The following is a 21943-nucleotide window of genomic DNA, read 5'->3' as shown; positions in this document are numbered from 1 at the left end:
TGACATTTTGTATTTTAGAAGGATCATCACAGGTTTGGTCTGTCTGAAACGTCACTCGAGGTCATTCTGCCAGCCTTTACACCCATGTTGATGGTGTTTTCTCTCTGGGGAATGATCACTCCCTGCTCGGTACCCAGTTGATGATGCGTGCATTTCACCGTCCCGAGATTCGGGGGTTCTGGAGCGGGCTGCAGGCTTGCCCATCGCCGTCTCACCTTTGCTTCAAAGGCACAGGAGCCGGTTTGCTTTGGTCCAACATAGAGGGACAGTAGTGGTGGTGTAGTTTTAGTGTTTCTTGTTGGCTTGTCAGCTCAGAGTCATTCTCTTCAGTAAACTGTACAAAATATGGTCGCCTTCCAAATTCTGCGTCCAAGTAATAAAGAGAACCTACAACTAATCAGGCCAAGTCAAGACTTTGCTTTTCTCTGCGATGTTTCCTCTCTGTTTCTTAAGAAGCCTCTTAATGAATCTTGGTGGTTATCATGTTTTACATTTTTATATGTCTCTATATATTGTTTATTTAATTAGGCACATATAAGCAAATCATCCAAGGCTTTTTCAAGCAGAAGTAGTTATTAGTTGATTAACCTCAGTTTCTGTTTGATGTCAAGTGGGTAATAACCCCCAAAGAGAAGGTTCAGGAATGAAAGTGAGTGGACATCGCCCAGCTCTGAAGGAAAATGAAGCATCTGCCTTTCTTGTGATTTCTTTGAGAAGGTTGAGTTTCTGTGGATGGATCTTTCTCAGATCTTAGATAGACAGGACTTAGAAGTACATTTCAAGTTAGAAATGTTGCTTCTCTACTTCTGTATGACATAGCAAGCCATGCTCTTAAACTAACAATTCATTTTCTGAACCAGTGATTTTTTTTATCTCTGTATTCATCCATATTGTCTGATATCCACAGCTCACACGGGCTGGCTCTTATATCGGCCTGGTAGAGAAGCTCACTTAGGAGATCTGCACGCCCCATCGGCCTGCCCGTGACGTGGACTTTTCTGGTGATGTCGCACCTCATCTTGTAGCGTCCAGATTGAAAAGATCAGCAAGGTCCTTACTGTACAAACCAAGTGACAGATGCTGTCCTTATCAACGGTGTTTGATGTCTACAGAGGGGTTTTAAGACTAGAGCTTGGCCCTCTGTCAACAAGGAAAGCTTCTTCCCCCCAGTTTTGTGGGTTCCATTAGGGGTCTTAAATCCCTGGGAGGACTTCGGTGGCCCTCTCTTCGGGAGGATTCGTCCCTGTGTTGTCTGCTGGCAGTCCCCGGGCTGATGCGGGCTTCCCCGGGCACTTCCTATTGTTCCCGCAGTTCTGTGGCGGTGAGAGGGGGGTGGCGTGCGGAGAGCCACAGGGGCCAGGAGCTAGCAGCTTAGCCTGTTTTACTTCTGAAATGACTTTCAAAATATCAGTTTTAAAAGTGTGTCATTTACTGAACCAAAATAGCTTTTGCGTCCCGGCAGTTCTCGCCGGGTGACAGCCTTCACGTTTGCTTTATATGAATGAGATGTTCGGGGCCCCACTTCCATTTTTCATATCTGAAAGCTTTTCACTGGTGCCAATGACTTTGGAGAGAGCAAATAAACTATGCCCCTGCCAGGTGCCTAGGATGTTGGAGGTATTTATGAAAGTTAAAAAAAATTTTATATTTCATTAGGGAGGCCCTAAGCTACTCAGTGAGACTCAGTCTCAAAAGAAAAAAAAATTTAAAAATAAAAATAAAAAAAAACAAGCTGGGAGTGTGGCTCAGTGGTTAAGCGTCACTGGCTTCAATACCTGGTACCCAAACCAATTTTCATGCTAGTGCTTAGATGAGGTGCCTGGAATACTTGAATCCACAGTAGAAGAAATTAAGCTGGAGGTGTCAGGGGTGGGGGAGACGGGAGCTGGTGTCTGATGGGCACAGAGCTTCTGGGTGGGGTGATGATAGCACTATGAGGTATACCTCCTGCCCCTAAAGTGCACTCTGAAAAATGGTTAACATGTTAAACTTTTTATGCATATTTTAGCATAGAAAATGCATGGGAATTGGGCATTCAAACCATGGTGTTTCATGAAGTTAGAGAAGCTAGATGGGATAGCAAGAAATTATAGAGGAGCAAAAAAAAATCTCAAGAGCACCTTTCACAACATTTGCAGGTGGGGAATCTGGGCCAGAGAGAGCCCCTGCTTCCTGAGTGACAGGAGCCCCCAGGGCAGGAGCTCAGCCTAGATTTCTGTCCTTGCCCTGTGCTGCACCCCGCCCTGCAAAGTGGCCATTTATTCTCTGAGTAAACGCGCCACTGATTAGATTAGATTAGCTTCGTGATAGAGACCGCAGCAGGGACCTCCGAATCCTTTAATCTGGAGGGTTCCTGAGTTACTGTGTGTCTCCAGGGAAGACTCCTTTCGGGAGCTGGTGACACAGGGCCCCGTGGCCCTCAGATGCATGAGGGGGGAGCCCTGCCTTCCACAGGGAATTCAGTGTGCAGCCCACTGGCTCTTCGGGTAGACAGCCAGCCTTTCCAGGGTGGGGTGACAGCATCGCTTTTTGGGAGCTTTGAACCGGGCAGGGCCTAACCCACGCTTTCACAATGTACATTCAAAACCCCTTTTTATCTAGCATCATCTGAAGAGCATCATTTTGCTCTGTGAAAATGATCCATATGATTTTCATAAGTGGCTTCTCTCAGCTCTGGAGCTAAAACCTCCTGCAACCACTTTTGATAAGCACTCCGTCAACTTGGAGCACCACTTCCTAGGCCTTTTCTAAGGTGTGCCTTTATTTTTGACTGTACTATGCATCAAGCAAGGTTATGAGCCACATTTGACCTTTTTTGGAAACCCCACCTCGGTGGAAGGAACACTGATTCTGTTTAATTCCCCTTAGCTGTTGTCCCCATGCACCGACTTCCTGGCAGCAAACACCACGTACCCGTGTGAGGTTTTGTCGTAACACATTTGTGCCTGGTAGCAGCAATGATGGCTTTGCAAGAAGGTGGAGTGAAATGAAGAAATCACTTGCGTGGGGGACCACAAGGGACCTGCTGGGTGAAGACGGGCTGCTCTGTGAACAAGAGGCACGGCATACTTTTCCTTTCCAAATGAGGCAGCGTCAGAACTCAAGGGCCCGCTCACCTTTCACTTTCTACAGAGCAACTTGCTGGGAAAACCAGAGGCTCCGTCCCGCCCACAGCCCGGTGGTACCCGACAGAAAAATGCACAGTTACGACAGTGCCCCTGGATCAGAGATAACTGGAGATGGCACAGCAGGGCTCTGTGCCCCTTTCAGATCACCATCCTCTGGGCCGTACCTGCGGTTGGTTTTGTTACTCGGCTGATTGGAAATTTCAGGCTGAAGTGTGTTTCCCCTAATCTGAGACATATTTTCCTGATTCTCAGCTCCTTCTGAAATGGACCACACACGTTGAGTGGCGAATGCTGAACTAGAAGTCACCGGGAGCAGTTTGGTGGCTAGAAGGCTCCCAAGAATCAAATAAGTAGAGCAACTTAGGCAGGAGAAAGATCCTAACTCCTCAGTGGGGAGGTTGCTGATACCTGGGGCATTTGGCATGAAGGAGGGCGGCCAGACAGACCCGCCAAACCAGGGAGGAGGCTGTGGAATGTGGGGTTAAAAATAAACCTCCTACTGGGCGCTGCGGCACATGCCTGTCATCCCAGCAGCTCAGGAGGCTGAGGTAGGAGGATCACAAGCACAAAACCAGCCTCAGCAACTTAGTGAAGTCCTGAGCAATTTGGCAAGACCCTGTCTCTAAGTAAAAAGGGCTGGGGATGTTGCTCAGTGGTGAGACGCCCCTGGGTTCAATCCTGGCTACAGAAAGAAAAAGAAATAAACTTCTGAATGGGAGTGTCCATCAGAGTGTGAAATGGGCTTATCAGAAAGAAAAAAAAATCCTGAATGCCAGTTCCACGGATGTTGGAAAGGAGGTCCCATGGAAAGCTCAGGGACAGGGAGAATGTTTGTCAGAGACAGAGCACTTGGCCGGGTCGGGGCTGCTGGCCCGAGGGGCAGGGGTGGGTTTTTAAAGTATTTTCCATGTGCCGACTCATCAGGGAGTCTGAATCCCCAACACTGGCAGACCTAAGCTGGGTCAAGAGCTGCTGGACACTCAAGTGTTCCTTGACCATTTCTGTGCCCGAATTTGGGCATTGGTCATCTTAGGACCATGGATTCCCAAAGGTGACAGTCTGTGTTCCCACAAAAACCTCTTTATTACTGTGAGATATTGTTTATGGAATCACAGCGAAGAATTCATACAGAAAATTATTTTTAAAAACCATCTTTTGACTTTCCAAATTACAAAATTGTCACTCATCTTGATACACTTTCCATTAAAACTGTATTTGTTAAAAGGGCCCCACAAGATGCCCCCTGCCACCTCCCCCCTTTGGACTGGTCCTTCCCCTGTGGGCAGAGATGGTTTCCTTAGCAGAGGACTCCAGTGTTTCTCCTGGTCTTGGGTTGGTCTTCCTGTCTCTGCAGAGTGATCTGCCTTAGAACCCTCACCCAGGGACAGGTCCAGTGAATCTTCCGCTCCTAGACCTGGGGCTGTTGGTACCAGTGCTGTGATACTGTGAGGAAATGTGCCTGTTGGGTGGTCGTCACTGGTGTGTGTGTGTGTGTGTGTGTGTGTGTGTGTGTGTATCACATGTAACAAAGTAAAGACGATTCCCAACCAGAAAGGATGGTTCTCTGTAGAAGACTCAGTCTGGGGGTCTTGTGATTTCTGCAGATGCTTTTTAAACACTCCACAGAATAAATATTTGAATGAAAAAGGAGGCCGTGACTTCTTCCCGGCTCTGTCTGAATGGAGCGCCTGTCTGTGCTGGGTCCTCCTTCTCTTCCCCCCACCCACACTCTCCCCGCTTCTCTTCCTCTTTCCCCTCCTTTTCACTCTGGCTCCCCACCTGTCCTTTATTCTGCAACTTATTTTTATTTTTTACAATATACACGAATTGCTTTAAAATGTGTTTCAAAAAAGGATTTTGCTATTTGTTCTTTAAAAAATAAAAAGACATACGGTGGCGCACGCCTGTCATCCCCGTGCCTCGGGAGGCTGAGGCAAGAGGATCAAAGCCAGCTTCAGCAACTTAGTGAGGCTCTAAGCAACTTAAAATACAAAAATAAAATCTTAAAATAAAATATAAAAAGGTCTGGGGATGTGGCTCAGTGGTTAAGCACTTCTGGGTTCAATCCCCAGTACCCCCCCCAAAAAAAAAAACCCAAAAGACCTGAAGTTTAACAATTAATGCACCCTGAATAAATCAGTCTATATGAAGAAAATCAGAATGAGGTAAGAAGCAAACAGTACAGCGTTGGTTTTGCAGCTGTGGAGAGACTCCGGGGATTCTGTCCCCTCCTCAGCCATGAGCTCCCTGATGGCCTCTGAGATCTCTGACTTGGCAAAAAAACTGCAAAGCCCTGGGTGGTCCCCCGACCCTCTTGGTGATCCTGGCTGCCCCTGCCCTGCAGGCCAAGCAGGAGAACAGGGAGGGGACAGTCTGCCAGGTCCCCTGGGGGAACACTTATCAGCCGCCACTAATGAGCTCGGCCTGTCTCCAAACATGCCCTGCCCTGCCCTCAGCCTGGCCTGAGGAGGTCTGCAGTTCTGCTCTTAGAGTCACAGGCACACACATGCTGCGCTGGGCCCTGTCAACCTCTGGGTCGGGAGGCTGTGTGCAGCCCCGCCCCGTGTCTCCAGGCCACGGTGGGTTTGGAGGACAGGGGGACGGTGACAGGGTGGTGGAAGGGAAAGGTGGTGCTGTGTGGTTCTGGGAGATGGAGCAGGCATGGGGAGGGGGTCCATGGGACACTCCTGGCCGTGTCCTGTCGGAGCCAGAGGGACCCGGCAGCCTGCGGGTGACCTTGCCCAGGAAAGGGAGGGCAAGGTCTGCCCCTGCACTCCTTCTTTCTCTGCTGCCTGAGCGCAGTTCCCAGCGCCCAGTCTGGGCTGGCCTGTCAATGCTGAGATACTGCGGAGGGGATGCACCCAGACCCTGATCATAGGGTGTGTGTTCTTAAATACGTATCACATAATTCCTCTTGCCAATCATTTCTGCATCTGTGTGGCGGGCGACTGGTGCTACTGGGTGTGTTTTAAAGTCCCTGGGCCTCTGGGCATGGGGGATGGGTGCACTGGTGCGCACCTCTGCGGTGACTACGGCCTGTGGCCGTGGGCAGAAACCAGGTTCAGCCACAGATCTGACGGTGGCCAGCGCCAGCTCCTTGTCCTTGAACCCAATTCCCCACCCACCTCCCTTTGGGCCCTCAAGCCTCTGTTTTACCAGGCAAGACCCTTCTAGAATAGCCCAGCTGTGTCCTCGGCCGGATGTCACGGTTCCTTCCCACGCACCTGGCGCCATCTTGGTGAGGGTGCCTCACGTTTCTCTTGGTCTCTGCCTGTGAGGCTTCTCAGTAGAGGGCTGGGTTAGGTGCGCCAGACTTGCTGTGACTGTGAAGGTGAAGAGGTCACACACGCGAGCCTCCAAAGATAAATGTTATTTAATCGGATGGACAATCTTTGCAACGTGTTGCTTCTCTGCTTTCTTCCAAGGCAATGGGCTGAAGGAGCCATTTTTGAAAAGATTTCCACTCGAGTCAGTGTTGGCATGAAAGGCTTCCCTGCGGGGCACGTGGCTGCTCGGAATGGCAATGGTGTGGATGGAGGAGAGAGGGTTGGCATATGGTAGTGCACAGGTGGGTCTGAGAAGGCCCAGCCCCGGCACAACCATGGTCTCACTGAGGAGCTTCTCTGGGCCCAGAGGTTTCCTACCCTTAGCAGAAGCTGAGTCCCGGATCCTGAAGGCAGCCTCCTCCTTTCCTGAGGAGGCCTCGGGGTGGGAGGCAGGAACACAGAGAGAGACTTCTTGAAAATCGAGAGTCGTAGAATGTTTGCAGAGGAGGCCCAGGGTGCACCAGGCAGGGAGCAGGAGGCCCAGGGTGCACCAGGCAGGGAACAGGAGGCCCAGGGTGCTCCGGGCAGGGAGCTTGGTGCTGGAGAGTCAGGGTGGGCTGAGCATCTGTCAGGGGAGGTCACCAAAGCCCAAGGGAGGACTCTGTGGGCTGGTGGGGGTGGTGGCCGTGACTCGAATAGCAGGTGTCTGTGATCCTTCCCTGAGCTGCGACCACCCACCTGGCCACCCTGTTATTGGCTCCTTCTCTTGGAGGAGGAGGAGGGGCATATTTGCATCTGAGGGTTGTCACATGGTGGGCCCAGGATGGCACCTTGGTTTGTGGGGTCATTGTTCACCTCCTGGGTCCCGTGGTGGCTGTGCTGGTTGGTGTGGAATCCCATGTGCGGGGTCAGTTCCTGCTCCCAGCCACTGGTGAGCCCGTTCAGCGGGTCCTCAGCAGAGCCGGCCCCAAGCGGAGCTCGTGCTGAGCAGGGTGCCAGCCCCAGCCCTGGCCTCCCCAGCCCTGGCCTCCCCGACCTGGTGGCCCTGACCCCGCCAGTGGAAACTGACGCTGAGGCCTGTGCTGCCCGTGCTGAGGCCCACACTGTCAGCAGGAGGGCGAGGACGTGCCTTTCATGCCACAGAGTGGAACAGGACTTCTGCTTAGTGTGGATGGCAGGGGCCTGCCACCTCTGCCAGCTTTCTTGTCACTGTCACCAGCCTTGGCCAGAGGCCACACACCCCCATGAAAGGCACAGGCAGGGTTTGGGATGCCACATTCCCCAAGATCCAGGTGACTCAAGTTTGAGGACGTCTCTGCCCTGGGCTTCCAGAAGCTGGACTCCAATCTGGAGCCCCTGGGGGGACACAAATGGAGAAGAGCCAGGGTGTCCGGGGTGCTTGTGGGGACACGGCACCTGCTCAGAGCCGGGAGACCCGTTCCTTTGGTTTGTGTTTTTAAACACTTTGACGATGTGGTTTTCTTTCCTTTTTTCCCTCTGAGGAAAAAAAAAAAGTAAATAAAGGCTGACAACCGAGTGAAGCCCACGACCCAGCAATTCTAGGGGCCGCGGTTTCTCGGGACACCCGGCTGGTGACCGAGGGCAGAAATTCAGTGTGGAAACTGAAGACAGTGTGTTCAGTTTCGTGGCGGGGCACACGTGGCTGTCCCGATGAAGGTCCCTCCAGGATGATTTCTGCTTTTGTCACCAAACTGAGATGTTTGCGCTCTTTCACTGAGGAGTGGCCCCCGCTGCCCTGGTTCTCCTCAGGAGGCCAGCAGGGTTCGTCCCCTAGCAACGAGTCGCAGAGCAAAGAAAGCCTAGCTGGCTAAACACAGTGGGGACGGTGCCAACCACAAAGCAGCCGAGGAGGGACCCCGGGCGGAGTGCCGGGGCTTCTGAGGAGGCAGTGGGGAGCAGGCCCCTCCGGCTGTCGGAAGGGAGGACTTGGTGTGTGTCACAGGCCAGTCTTGCCACTCGGGGTCCTTCTGTCAGAACTGTTGAGGTGCTGTGTTGTCCCTCTGTCCTTCTCAGAGCCAATCCCCAAAGCAAATTGGCTGATCAGCTGTCCCCGGGGCTTCTCTGCCCTGGCGCAGAACTTCCGTCTGGCAGAATGGGGCTTCTGAGCCTGGAGAAGCTGGCCACAGACCTCTGCTGGCCACAGACCTCTGCTGCCCAGGGGGCCAGCCTCCTGCCCGTCATGCACTGGCCTCAGTGATTTCTCCAATGAGCCCCGGCGCCCGGGCCTGAGGGAGAGAGAGCTCTTGATAAAGGAAGGCTGGTGCCTGTGAGATGAGAAATAAATCAAGGTCGCTATTTCCTGTTGGAGGACAGGTGCAGAACAGGTCCCAGGTCCCCGGTCATTATTGTCCCTAAAAGGTCCCCTGTCTTGCTTTCTTTTCTGGCTACTCTGCAGGGCCCGATGGGGACTTCCTCTGGGTGCGTTCTCCTGGGCTTCAGCTGCAACCCACACAGACAGACTTTAAGCCACAGTTTACAACTTTATTGAGATGGAATTGGCACACCACCCGCTTCACCCTTTTTTTACACATTTATTTTTTAACTGATAAATACAAACATAAAAGGTGTCTTTTTTTTTTTTTTTTTGGTGTGTGGAGTGCCATGTGGTGTTTGGGTGCCTGTCTACCCTGTGTAATGTTTGAATCAGATTAATACCTCTCTCTCCTTAAATAGTCACCTTTTCTTTCTTCGGTGAAAACATTCAAATTCCTTTCTTCTAGCTTTCTGAACTACATGGTGATTTGCTATAGTCACCCTACTGTGTAATAAGACCACAATTTTTCTTTTCTTAAACAAGATGATCAATAGTGAAAGAGGTGAGCTTGGGGGAAAGACCTTTTTAAAACAAACTACGAACAATGATGAACGGGGGTAGAGCTTCGGCAGTGTCTTCTCCCTGTGATCCTTTAAGAACGCTGTTGCGGGCAGCCTGCGACTCCCGGGTCCCCCCGACCTCTGGGTTGTAAGTGCAGGCAGAGGGGTCCTAAGGCGCAGAGTTCCTATCCTTGTGTGCAGCTCTGTCTGGTGACACCAGCCTTCCCTTTCTATTTGCAAGACCTGTGCCACCCCAGGGTGAGGTGCTGAGGTTTGGGGGCACCACTAGGAGACTTCACCAGGGTCGGCTCTGGGACATGTGTTTCCCAGCCGTAGGCAAGACAGGAAGGGACATCTGGAAAAGAGCACGATTTCTGTGACAGCGCAAGGGTGGTGACTCACGTCTCCATCTTTTGACAAAACAAAGGGGTCGTTCTTGGCTGCTAAAGGATGGACAGGGACCTGAAGACAGATATTCATCCAGGGACTTTCCCGCTCCTTTGATGGGACGTCTGTAAAGAGGGAGGTGAAGTCTTCGGCGTGTCTCTGGGTTTTCCTCATCGTCATCAATTTTTTCAGCGTGCACTGAAGGAAAGCCCACCATGTCAGGGCAGGAGTGGGCTGGGAGGGGGGGGGCCCTCCTCCACCCCAGGAAACACCTCGCTGTCCCTGAGACTGTCCCCATGGCCTGTGGCCCGTCGTCATCCCTGGGACGGCGTGTGTAAGTGGGCCTCTGGTCTACATGTCACCCCCACTTTCTTTGGAGAGGATGTCAGGGTGAGAAGCGAGAGGGTCTGGGAGGTGGGCAGGAGGTAAACAGAGTGGAATCTTCAGACTTCTAGGCTGGAAGTCAGCAAAACAAGACGTGATGGTAGGAGGGTGACATCTCAACCAAGTAGAGACTGCAGATCAATCTGACAACCTCTGACATCTCTAAATGTCAAACCCGCGGCACATCAGAGATGACATCGTGCCCGGTCGGACTCCCTGTCAAACAGGCTTCATGTAAATACATTTTCGTGAAACCACAAGTTGCTCCTCTCAGTTTTGTTTTCAGCTGTCTTTGATAAAGAGATTGATTGGCATCTCCGGCGATTCAGCAGGCTTCAGGCCAACATGGACGGGGGCCCAGGTGACTGTCCCAGGCACACTCTTATCTGCACGGTCTGGGTGTATCCATGGGCCTTTGACCTGTGCTAATGGTCCCTTCCAGAGAGAATCACAGAGCTCTGCTCTGGGCTTATGGCCCAAGTCACCCTGTTCTTGGTGGGACAGACCCAGCCTGCTGCAGCAGGGGAACCACGGGTGGAGTCCAGTTGTAGAAGCATGGTGTGCCTTCCTGAGCTCACTCAGGTCAATTAGTGTTAAATAAACTGCAAACTTCTTACGCTTGCTGTGTCTTTAATTTTATAACCAGAAATCCATTTTATTTTTTCCTCTGTAAAAAAAAGAGAAAATGAAATGTGAGAGACTCACATGTCCAAGGCAGGAATTCTGAGTTTCTGGGCTTCTCTGTTTGATTTAAAAAAAAAAAAATTAAAATTTCCCCTCAGTTGAAGTTATTTCTAGATTCTAGAAAATTATTCCTGACAAAAAAAAAAAAATACTTGGTATTGTGATTTCATAGTGGAGCCAGCCCTAAGCCCTAAAGTCAGATTACTTTAACAAAATTGTTGCCTTCTTTTCAAACATGATAGATTGGCTTCAAATAAAAAAAAATTAAATGGTGGGGAAGCTACATTTTACTTACACTTTCTGCCTCTAAATAGAACAGAGGTTTTAAAAATCTTGGTGATAACAAATGCATTTTGTGGAGAAGAGAAAGAATAAAACAACTAGTTTGCATGCGAAGTAATTGTGCTGCAAGGACTGATTTTTAATATAGGAGGTTTTACATTTTGATTCATACACAAATGGGATTTTTAAAAAAGCTTTTGTTTATTGAGTGAAAGCTTTAGTGCTGCACTACCCTGCTCTTAAGAAATTCCCGGGTGGTCAGAGACCATCGAGGGTGAACTTGAACTTGTTCGGTGAGCACGGCCTTTGTGTTGTGGTAAAGCAAAGTTCAGATGACAACGGTTCTGAAGAAAGCACTTGAAGTCTGTGTCCTGTTTCACTCTTTCCAGATGACTAAAGTCACCCTCATCTCCCAAGCCTCACATCGGGGGACGGGGATCTGTGTGGTTTTTATAAGAGTGACATCTGTTAGCTCAGGACAGGCTTTTTCTGAATGTGAAGTTCAGTTTTGCTGGACCAGCCCGAGAATGGCATTGGAGGGTACAATCCACTTAACAGAAAATGTCAGACAGGAGCAGAGGAAGGGGACCCCCGCGTCCTCTTCTGGGTGTCATCTTTGGTTGACCCTGTTCTCTCAGGGTTCCCTGTGTTTTTAAATGCTGCTGTCTCGCCTGAGCCAGGCTGCTCGCTTCAAAGCATCAGAACGGCCTCGTGATGTCGAGAGCTATAGAAAGGAGAAAGATAAAGTGTCAATTCTGAATCCCGTGTGGGTGAAGCAGCCTCATGCTCTGCCTCTGGCTGCCCAGATGCTCCCTCGATGGGAATTCACCAGCAACACCACCGACCTTTCTCGGAGGCTCTTTGAAGCTGACCACGAATGTCTCTCCCTTTCTTAATGATCTGAAATTCCTCAGGCTCAGTTTTCTGACAATTCATAGGTATTTTTACAGTGATCTTCCTAAACTTTGTTATTATTTGTTTTTTTTTTTTTTTTTTGGTCCTTTTGGCCATTTATTTGCTGGTGACACAAGTTTAGGAAGAAATCTACTTTCAGAAGAAACGATCATTTCTTGTTCTCTGTGGGTGTTTCCTTTCTTTACTACTTAAAAAGTGCTCCATTAGGACTAGATCAGAAAGGGCCACGCGGGCAGAGGACCTCAGGAGCAAGAGGCAACTAAGTTTTGAATGGTTTGAAGTCAGACAGCTACTGTGCTGACTTGACTGGTGTTTTTTTCAAAGTGTTCCTCAATTTAATTAGCCTAGCACCGAGCAGGAGTGTTTTTAAAATAGATGTGGAAGACAGTTCAACTTTTCTAAATGGAAACAGCCGGGGCAAATGCTCCAAGGTCTGCCTGAAAAAAAATCTAGAAGGGTCCGCAGGCTGCTGTGAACAGTCCTGTCTCTTTATGGAGAGTTGTTTGGGCTTTTTAGAAACTCATTAATTTGATTGTAAGTGCCTCGGTGTTATCAGGAAAAGAAGCTTTAGAAAATGGTTTCAGAATGTGTCATTTTCTCCTTGGTTTAATCTGAGACGGTGTGTGGGCATGCTGGTATTTTAAAAGGCTAAAAATGTTGTACTTCTTGCTGTACCTTCCAGTGGGAGGGAAGGCTACAGCCGGGGGTTTTCTTCAGCCTCTGCCTGAAATTCTGCTTTGCCTCTGAGGAGTTGTTCTTGAAGTTTTAGGAGAGAATCTCTCATTTTTTTTCCCCATTTTTAATTTGTTATTGTAATCAAGCAAGACAGATTTTTCAAAAAGCCACACTGGCTCTCCATCATTTTGATCTTCCTATTTTAACGCTTTATAAAATAAAACGCCGAATTTTCATCTTAACTAAGTTTCATTATTATTATTATTTTTTTTTTTTAAGAAATGATTTGCGGTGTAAGACTCCTATTTGGTTTCAATATTAACATATAGCATGAACTACGTGGGTGTCATTATTTTCAGTAGTAAATGACTGCTTCACCGATGAGTTTAGTTTAATTCAGTCGACTCCTGTGGGATCTTGATCTTCAAACGTTATTTGGCGTGTGCGATTTTTTTTGTCAATTAACAGTGATGTAGAGTTTCACGGTGCCATGGTGGTGACAATCAGGGAGGATCATGTAGTTGGTTTCAAAACCAATTGTTAGGTTAATTATTAATTATTCTTTTTCCAGGAGTGATTAGTTAGGTTGCTGAAGAATTTGAATTTATTAGAATTCTGTTTTTCTATATTTGTACAATATTTATAATAATAATAATATTTTATTATTATTTGCATTTTAACCTTAAAAGGGGTTAATCTGTTGAGAAGAGGCACCTTCTCTGTATGCCTGTGGCTTGTTCATTTTCTCATAAACTGTATTTGGTAGCTCAAATGTTGAAAGCAGTTTTTGGGAACAAAATGTCTGCTTACACCATGACAAAACTGGCCACAATTTGCCGATTGGGTTGATAACAAAAGCCAGCCACACAAAATAGGTAGAAAAACAGTTTGCTCGGTGATGTGAGACCACTGGAGTTCTTTTTTTTTTTTTTTTCATGTTATTTTTTTTGCATTCTGGTATTGATGTTGTGATGGAAATACATGAAGAGGCGTCTGTACTCGCCGGGAGGCTCATTAACCATTTCATCTTTGGATGGCTTTTAAGACTTCAGAAAGCAGCCTGCCCACCTGGCCTCTGAGGCACTCGGGAACTAAAAGCCACCTTGGCACCTGAAGCCCAGGTTTCTTCCCGGCTTCACCTGTCTATCAAAACTCTCCTCACTTGATCTTTGAAAGCAGAATTTAAATTCCCTCTTCCTCTCCAAGCCTCCCCCCCTGAATTAATGGCTGTTGGTACACTTCTCCAAGTGTAAAGCAAAAATTTCAGTTTGAGGTTTTTTTTTTTTTTTTTTAATTAAAAAAAAACCCTCGTCTGGGAATACAGTTGACGAAAATTTCAACAACTAAAATTAGACATCGACTTTCATATCTGGACAGACTGTAAACAAATGTGAATGTTCCACACGAGACTTTGCATCATGTTAAAATGATGGGGGTTCAAGGCAGACTCGGGTCTTGTTTTTGCCTTCTCATGCTTTGTGTGTGTACGTGTGTGTGTGTGTGTGTGTGTGTGTGTGTGTGTGAGGGTCTTATTTTGTTCGTCTTCAAAATCAGATACTCCAGGACAAAACTTAGGATGGGGCTGATGTTTCTACTTATCTAATCTTTGTTTTCACAAATAAATACAAATAACTCAAACTGAAACTTGATGGCTTTGGTGATAATAAATTAGCAGCCACGGGGAAATTTTCTTCATTTTAATGTTTCTTTCACAACCCACATTTAGTTTCAGTAGGAAAATTATTAACCTTTTCGACAGAGGCTGAAACACGGGTGCAGGACTGGCTGTAGAAGGGTTGGCAGGTTGGGTTCTGTTTTGAGAGGCTGCTGTACACAGCTTTTTTTCTCTTTCTGTCTCTTGCTTCTCTTTTCTTTCTTGAGTAATTGCTTTCTTGGACAGCGATGGCCATGACTGAAAAAATTCCTCATCTGCTCTCTGTTTCAACGTGGGCATATTTGATGGCGTTTGTCTTTTGGTTTTTTAATGTGGGGACCGAGGATTTCTATTTCCTATTCTCTTAACTGTTTGGATTTGCGAAAGAGGAAGTGTCCTTTCGTGTCCCTATTTTTTTCTGCATTCCAGTCCAGGCTGTGAGTCCCCCACCCCCAGCTGCGTTTCACGGAGGGCGGAGGGCTCTGTCAGCAGCAGCCCCGAGCTCCTGGCTGCCCTGGGTTGGTCGCATGTCAGGGTCCGTCAGACTCAAGCAGGTCTGCCGGTTTAGGCTTGTCCTGAAGGGCCCATGGCCCCAGGCTTGCGTGGAAGGCTTTGGGGTAGGGAGTGGTGCTCCCCTGTCCCAGGGCTGTCCCGTTCTGGAGGGGGTGCGAGGGAGGGGGGTCACGATCATGCCAGTCCTGAAGCACACACAGGGACAGAGCCTGGGCAGGAGGGAGGGGCAGGAGGGGCTGGAGGTCCAGGAAGGCAGTTTCTGTTTTAGATGTCCACCCGGCTGGGCAGCCACACCTGCAGGCCCGGCCGGGGTGCCTCCCTGGGTCAGGCAAGCCTGTGCTCCGTGCACTCGGTCCCCTGCCTGTGGGGCTGTTCCTGCCTTTGCCAAGGTGAGCGTGGAAACTGAGGAAGGCTCATGTCATCCGTGACAGGAGGGTGCCCTGCCAGTGTGTCGCGGGTGGTTTTTTTTTTTTTTTCTCTTCTTCTTTCTTCTTTTTCTCATACTTCCTGTATGAGGTTAGCTTTTTAAAATGATAAACAAACTATGTTTTTTTCAACTTTTTTTTTTGGCCCAGTTGCTGCCTGTGCTCTTAGGAGCATTTTGTGGGTGTCCTCCCTCTGCATACGGGTGCTGTGTGTGCAGAGCTCAGGGTGTTGTGTGGGCTTTGCACCCCACTCCCCCGAGGCAGCAAGGTCCTACCCCCACATGATGCCAGTGGACATCATCGGGGCTCAGGTGTTCTCATGGCCTCACGAGCTGACGGGGGGAAGCAGTCTGGGGCTGGGTGAGCCTTGTGAGGTTGGAGGGAGCTTTGATCTGGGGGGGGGGCACTAGGGAGCAGGTTTGCCACCCCCTGGGGCTCAGTATCCAGAAAGGAGGTTATCACCCTAGACCACCCCAAGACTCATTCAAAGTCCTGGAGGCTTCAAGCTGCTGCTGGATCTCCCCTCCCACTCTGGGGACTCTGGAGAGAGTCCAGTTAAGTTTTGCTTACCAGGAACATAAGCAGGTGCAGTCACTGTGGTCAGTAGGGACTGAGCCTAGGGACAGTGGCTACAATGGTGACCTCCCACTCATAGTGCTTGCCTCCGTCTGACTCATCTGGGGAAGTGGAAACATGCACCTTTGGACCCCATCCCCTCCATTTCCAATGAGAAGACTCAGGGAAGCCTGAGAATTTGCACTACTCACACATGCAGGTACCTGTGTGCTGGGTGGCATTGAGCCCCGGGTGATGGGGAGGCCCCACGGAGTCTGTGTGTCATCCGCATTCTCCCCAAGGGTTGGATCCCTCCTGTGTCCTCACACAACCTTGGGGGTAAGGCCAGCCTTCCCAGAGACCTTTGCATTTCTTTCTTACTAACTGTTCAGCAAGGTCATCTGTAATTTTGGCCTTTTGCTATGTCAACCACACGATATCTCTGCTGAAATGTCTATGACATTTAACTCTTTGAAAAATGGGTTTTATGGAGCCGATACAGTGGCCAAGGTGAGGGTCCTCTTCAGGACTAGACCAGAAAATAACCTAGTGAGGGGGGCCCTTGGGTTGTGACCTTCATCCATTTCCACCTTGGGTATAAACTGAGGGGGCTGTTAGAGTATCTCTCTGTACCAAGGTCTTCTGCACGGTCCTCGGGGGGCCAGCTGTGGCATCCTCTGTGAGCTCTTGATCACCCCAGGTGGCTGCAAGGCTTGGTGACCAGGATGCTGGATTGCAAGGTGCATGTCACCCTTGACCTACTGGCTGTGGGACTCCTTGTGCCTCAGGATAATCCTGACAGCACGCCCCCCCCCTCCACCCCAGAGAAGACTCTCGGGTGGGAGGTGCTCAGTCTGTGGTGGCCAAGGGCACAGGGTGTGTCGGGGCAGCCCTGGGTTGAAGCACACTCTGCTGCCAGGGGCTTGGAAGTCCCTCCACAAGGACACAGTCTGTTTCGGAGCAATGCGTAGGTATGTCATGATGGGGGACACTTTTGTAGAAATTGCTTCTCAGGTCAGATCCCTCCAAATGGCTCTGAGTCCGCTCGGAGCCGTGTGGATGTTGCTGTGGACACAGGAGCCCCATCAGGGATATGGGCAATGCTGGTGGCTTGCTTGCTGGCCCTGACATCTCCAGCAGCACAAAACCCTAGTCACTTGCCCAAAGAGCCATCTTGTCCCTAAAGAGAGTCCATGATGATCAATGACCTTGTTCTGAGAAATAAAAACAGGAGCCTGAGATCCATACGCCTTGGTCTCACTGAGCAGGCCCCATCCTCCCCCACGACTACTTGAAATCTCAACCAGTTGACCTGCAGCCCTGCCCCGAACAGCCCGGGAGGCCTCGCTGGCCATTTTCCTATGAGTTGCTGAGGCCCTTGGTGGCAAGGGGGTGGGACAAGCTCAGGTGTGTCCTTTGCGGGGGAAGGGGTGTCTGGGGGCTCTGGCTTGGCCTCTCACAGGTGAGGAAGTGTTTTTCACTTCCCCGGGTACTTCCTGGAAGTAGAGGCATGGAGGGGTCAACTCTAGGGACCAAGACCCTGCCCTCTGGTGTGAGGGGACGTGGGGGTGGGCGTCTGGGCTCCCATCGCTTGTCCCTCCTTGGACTTCCATGCCGGGACCTTTCCTCTGGTTGCTGACAGGAGCAGAAAGAGCACATTGAGGAGCTGGCTCGGAGCAGGCAGAGCTGGCCTGGGCTGCGTTTCTGGCCCCTGACAAGGGCTCATATTTAGCGTGGTGTGTGGCCCCCAGGCTTCCCTCAGGTCTGGGGGCAAGTGGCTTCTGCACCCGCCATGGGGAGCGCTCAGTGGGGGGCCTGAGCACCAGCGACCTGCAGGAACAGCAGCGCTGAGCCAAGCTGGGAGGGAGGGTGGCCCGCCTGAGGTATGTGCAACCAGAACCCTTGGGGCCTGTCCCAACTCTGGGAGGTGCTGGAGGTCTCCACCCACCCCAGCACACAGTGGTAGGTGGAATCCATGTGAACAATTTCCTGGGAATTGGGGCAAACCGGAAGTAGTCCCCCCTGGGTCCTGCTGGCTCCTTCAGTGACAAGTGGAGCCCTCATGGAGTCCCCGGGAATTTCATCAATTCATGTAAAATCTCCAGACAAGGGAGAGCAGGCCTCGTGTGGAGAGCTGGGTTCCAACCCTTGGCAGGTTGGGCCACTCTCCCATGTAGACTAGCTGGCAAAAGCCCAGGTGTCCCTGCCAGCATGACCTGGGAATCCGGCTCCCTAGTTTCCCACCTACAGGCCCTGCTTTCTTCACCTGTAAAACTGAGGGTCACCCGGGGGCCTTGGGGCCTGTGGCCTCTCGCTGTGACTTTAATCCATGTGCTCGTGGTGGGGTGTGCCCTCTCCAGCTGCCTGGGCTTCGGCGGTTCATGCTGATCCCAGCTGCAAGGGCTGGCTGGGAAGCCTCCCCTCTCAGTGGTGGAATGGGGGGGACCAGGGTCCCCTTCCACCCATGTGGCCACTGGGGCGTCACTTACTTCCCGTTTCTCTTTGCCCACCCAGGAAGGCGCTGCTGACAAAATCCTGGGTCCGGATGCCAGGCTGTGAGCCCCACTAGAAATGCTAGCTCACCCGGCTGGGGGTGCGGCCCCCTGAGACAGTGCTGGCCTGACATGTGTGAGGCCCTGGGCTTGATCCCCAGCACAGAGAGAGAGAGAGAGAGAGAGAGAGAGAGAGAGAGAGAGAGAGAGAGGACATGGGACAGGGGGCCGTTTCCCTGCAGAGTCATCTAGGGTATTCCTTCCAGAGGGGCCGGCTCCTCAACGGCCCCCGACTGCTCTCCCCATGGCCACTAGAGGCCATAAGTCCTGTAGGAACTGGTGCAGATCCACTGACTCATGTGTACACGACACTGGGAGACACTACGTGAAATTTCGAGAAATAAAGACTGTCACAAATAGCCGCGTGTTGCCATGACCCCTAGGAGAGCCCTTGCTCTCGGTGGCCTGCAGCTCAGGGAGAGGCTCTCCGGGGAGGGGGTGCACCCTGCCCTCTGCACCACGCAGCTCAGCCCTGCTGCCAAAGGCCTGGTGCAACGGAGGGCTTGGCCCGCCCTCCCCCAGATGTTTGGAAAGCACACAATGCGCTGATCTGAGCCGCCTCCTTTATTTCCTAACTTCTCACGTCCCTGGTACTAGGCAGCGCATTGTGAATGAATCTCTAGGGGAAGGACCGAGCTTTTCCAAAATCCCACATCCTCCCTCCCACTTTACAGAAAATGTTGTGACATTAATGGAAGGAAATGGGGGAGGGGCGGTCCCTGGGCGTTCACAGTGAACCCTCCTGGCACCTTGGGCAGGCTGTAGGGGGAAGAGACAGCTGGGGAGCCAGGGAAGCTCAGAGTGGTGCGTCTCTTCTCTGTCCATCCACAGCGCTGGCCAGAGAACATTGCTGGAGAGAGTGGGCTGGCGTGGACCTGGCCACCCTCCCAGGGGAGCCCTGTTGCCAGCCCCCTCCTGGGAAAACTTCTCTCCCGGAATGCGTCTGAGCACAGGGCTGGCCTGTGGGGCTACTGTGGGGACCCTGGGGACATGGAACTATCTGCATTTCTGAATGTGCCCTGCTTCTGTCTTTTGGAAATACCCTTTCACTTATTTGAAAGATCTGAAAATGATCTTCTGCAAACAAGGAGGCCGACTGTGCTGGCGGCCAGCGGCAGGGCGGTTATTAATAGAGCCACAGTCTTTGGGGAGCTCAGTCCTTGCAGCCTCTGCAGCCTCCTGAGGAGGAGGGTTTCCATCTTCCCTTCTCTCCTTACCAGGGCTCCTTGGCTCAAGCTCAGGTAGCTCCTGAGTGTTGGCTGAGGCTCCTGGGAGACTCCCGTCCCCTGAGGTAGGAAGAGGAGAGGTGACCACACTCAGGACACACTGAGTGAGAGTTCTATGTGACCTCTCGGGTGTCTCTGGGCCCCTGGGGAGGGGAGCTCAGTGTGTCACCCGGGGAAACTCCTGGATGTCTCTGAAGTCCTATGCTACTCTTCAGACAATCAACATCAGGACTCGGAGAGGAGCCTCAGGGTCCCCCGGGGTGAGACGCAGCTGGAGAATCAGACCTGGCCTCAGCTCTTCAGTAAGCAGACAGGATGGTCCCACGCTAAGCAGTGAGCTTCTGGGGACATTTCTGATGGCTTCTGAGTTATTTTTAGGTGGACACTGCCTGTCTCCATCACCACCTGCAGCTCTCATTGTCACTGTGTGAATAGATGCCGACCAACTCGACTCCCCGGCTCACCGTGGCATTTACAGTCTCTTCCTTTTGGTTTCCATGGAGTGACTGTCTCTCAGTGTGGTTGGCAGTGACCTGTGTTTTTCATGCATGTTTTTGTTTCAGAATAACTGGGAGACGGAACAGGAAGCTCTATGACACACTCGATCGAAAATGACACAGACTCAGAAAAACCAGGACTCAGCCCCCCAGCGCCTCTGCCTGCTGCCGGCTGGAAGGCAGGACAAGGGGTCTCCTGGGACCGGATTCTAACTGCTGTGGACGCTCAGGGTTTCCATGTTCACTGGGATGTTTCTGCAAACTTTCGGTTATGGATGGTGCACTGGTGATGTTGTCTTATTGATCTGGCCAGTATCTTGTGTCTTAATCCCTCTCCTTCATTAAAGCAAAACTCAAGAAAACCAAACTGTTTGCTTATTTGCTGTATGGAAACCCCAGCTGAAGGGGCCGACCCATGTCCACTGAGCTTCCCCAAGGCACAGGTGACGCTCGTCTCCACCACCTGTTCCTTACGATGTTGGGCTTGAACCTCTGTTACTCAGCCATGCTTGTCCTACTTCTTAAATCTCTAGAAGGTCTCTCTAGAGTCAGCATGGGCAGGTCGACCTTTGAGAAGAACCCTGGAATCCATCTGGAAATCTCTTGCCTCGCCCACCCTGATCCTGGCCTGCACCTGTGACCCCAAAATCACCAGGAGCCTTTCAGCTGGGGACCTTGGCCTTATCTGTGTCCCCCTCCCTGCCCCACATCCACCACCTCTTTGCTTATTCATTCCCTAAAGTTTTCTCTGGGGCCTACTGTGTGCCCGTTGCTGCCGACAAGGCCCAGGTTGTGGCCAGCTCTCGTCACTTCTCCGCAAGGCTGCCACGCTGAGCTGTCTGGCCTTCTGACCAGGGTTTGGTGAGCACTGCGAGTCCATCTCTGAGGCTGGTTGACGCTGTGGCCAGGACTGGCCAGTGTCAGCCAGGCTCTCTCCATGACACTGTCCAACAGGAAAGGTGGCCTGTGAATCGATTCTCATCAGAAACCCAAAGTTGCTCGCTGTGTTTTTTTAAAAAAGTTTATTTGCTTATATTCCTGGAAAATTGTGTTGTGGAGGGACATGTCCTCAGTGGGGTGTCTCTAGCTGCTACTTCTCAGCAGGACATTAAGAAGGCCAGATAAAGTGACTCTTAAGATCCCACTGGTCGGAGCTTCTTGGTTTTTTTCTCTACTGGTTTCATGTGACTGGATCCTACTAGAGAGGGAGCAGTGCAGAGGGGTGACATTAGTGTCATGGACCCGGAGTCACCCAGGCCTAGCTGGACTTACACACAAGGGGCTCCCCTGACAGGCACACGTTCTCCCCAGGGGTCACCCCTCTCCCATGTTCCAGAGCAGAACACAACAATATCCTTTGCCCTTTCCCAATCTTACCTGCTAGGGTTACATTGGGCCTTAAAAATATGGAAGTCAAAGGCTTGAGGAGAATCAGAAATAACCCACAGAGTGTTCACAGGCCAATCGGTTCAGAGGAGGATAAGAGAAAAAGCAAGAGGGTGGACCGTGCATCTAGATGGTTAGGCTCTAGATAGTTACTCTGCCCCTGGCCAGATAGTAGAATTACTCAGGACTTACAGAAAAACATTTTTAGACCCTCAGGCCCACCTAGACCAATCCCATCGGAATTGGGTGTGGGGTCAGGTCTCAGTCCTTTTAACAACTGTACGGGCCATTTTGGTGCATAGCTGGAAACATCGGCCTGAGGTTCCCTTGTCCAGTGCAGTAGCCATTAGCCACAGGTGTCCTTTGAACACTTAAAACGTGGCTCCCGCGACCAAAGAGCTAAACTTTTATTTCCTTTTAAAATTTTGGTTTAATTTAATCTTAAATATCCACATGTGGCTTGGGTCTGCCATGTAGGACAGCTCGGAAAAGAACATATGTATCAAGAAAAGAGTAATAAAGAAAGTTCCGTGGGTTCGTGTGGCCTGAGGGGGCCGCAAGACCTTACTGCTGTCTGAA

The 21943-nt window shown here is 50.7% G+C and overlaps 1 long non-coding RNA gene across 1 annotated transcript in view; it reads left to right on the top strand.

Annotated features, from left to right (window-relative positions):
- The window catches only part of LOC308632317, a 48719-nt gene extending 28374 nt beyond the window's left edge, over positions 1-20345 (top strand). Inside the window, exon 2 of the long non-coding RNA XR_014018510.1 lies at positions 20045-20345. This is a non-coding gene — a long non-coding RNA (uncharacterized lncRNA). The remainder of the gene's footprint in view (positions 1-20044) is intronic.
- Positions 20346-21943: the final 1598 nt, after the last annotated feature.

The sequence above is a fragment of the Spermophilus citellus genome (assembly GCF_964194105.1).
Source record: "Spermophilus citellus genome assembly, chromosome: 13".
NCBI lineage: Eukaryota > Metazoa > Chordata > Mammalia > Rodentia > Sciuridae > Spermophilus > Spermophilus citellus.
The sequence above is the reverse complement of the archived record's forward strand: the minus strand, read 5'-3'. Positions and strand labels throughout refer to the sequence as shown.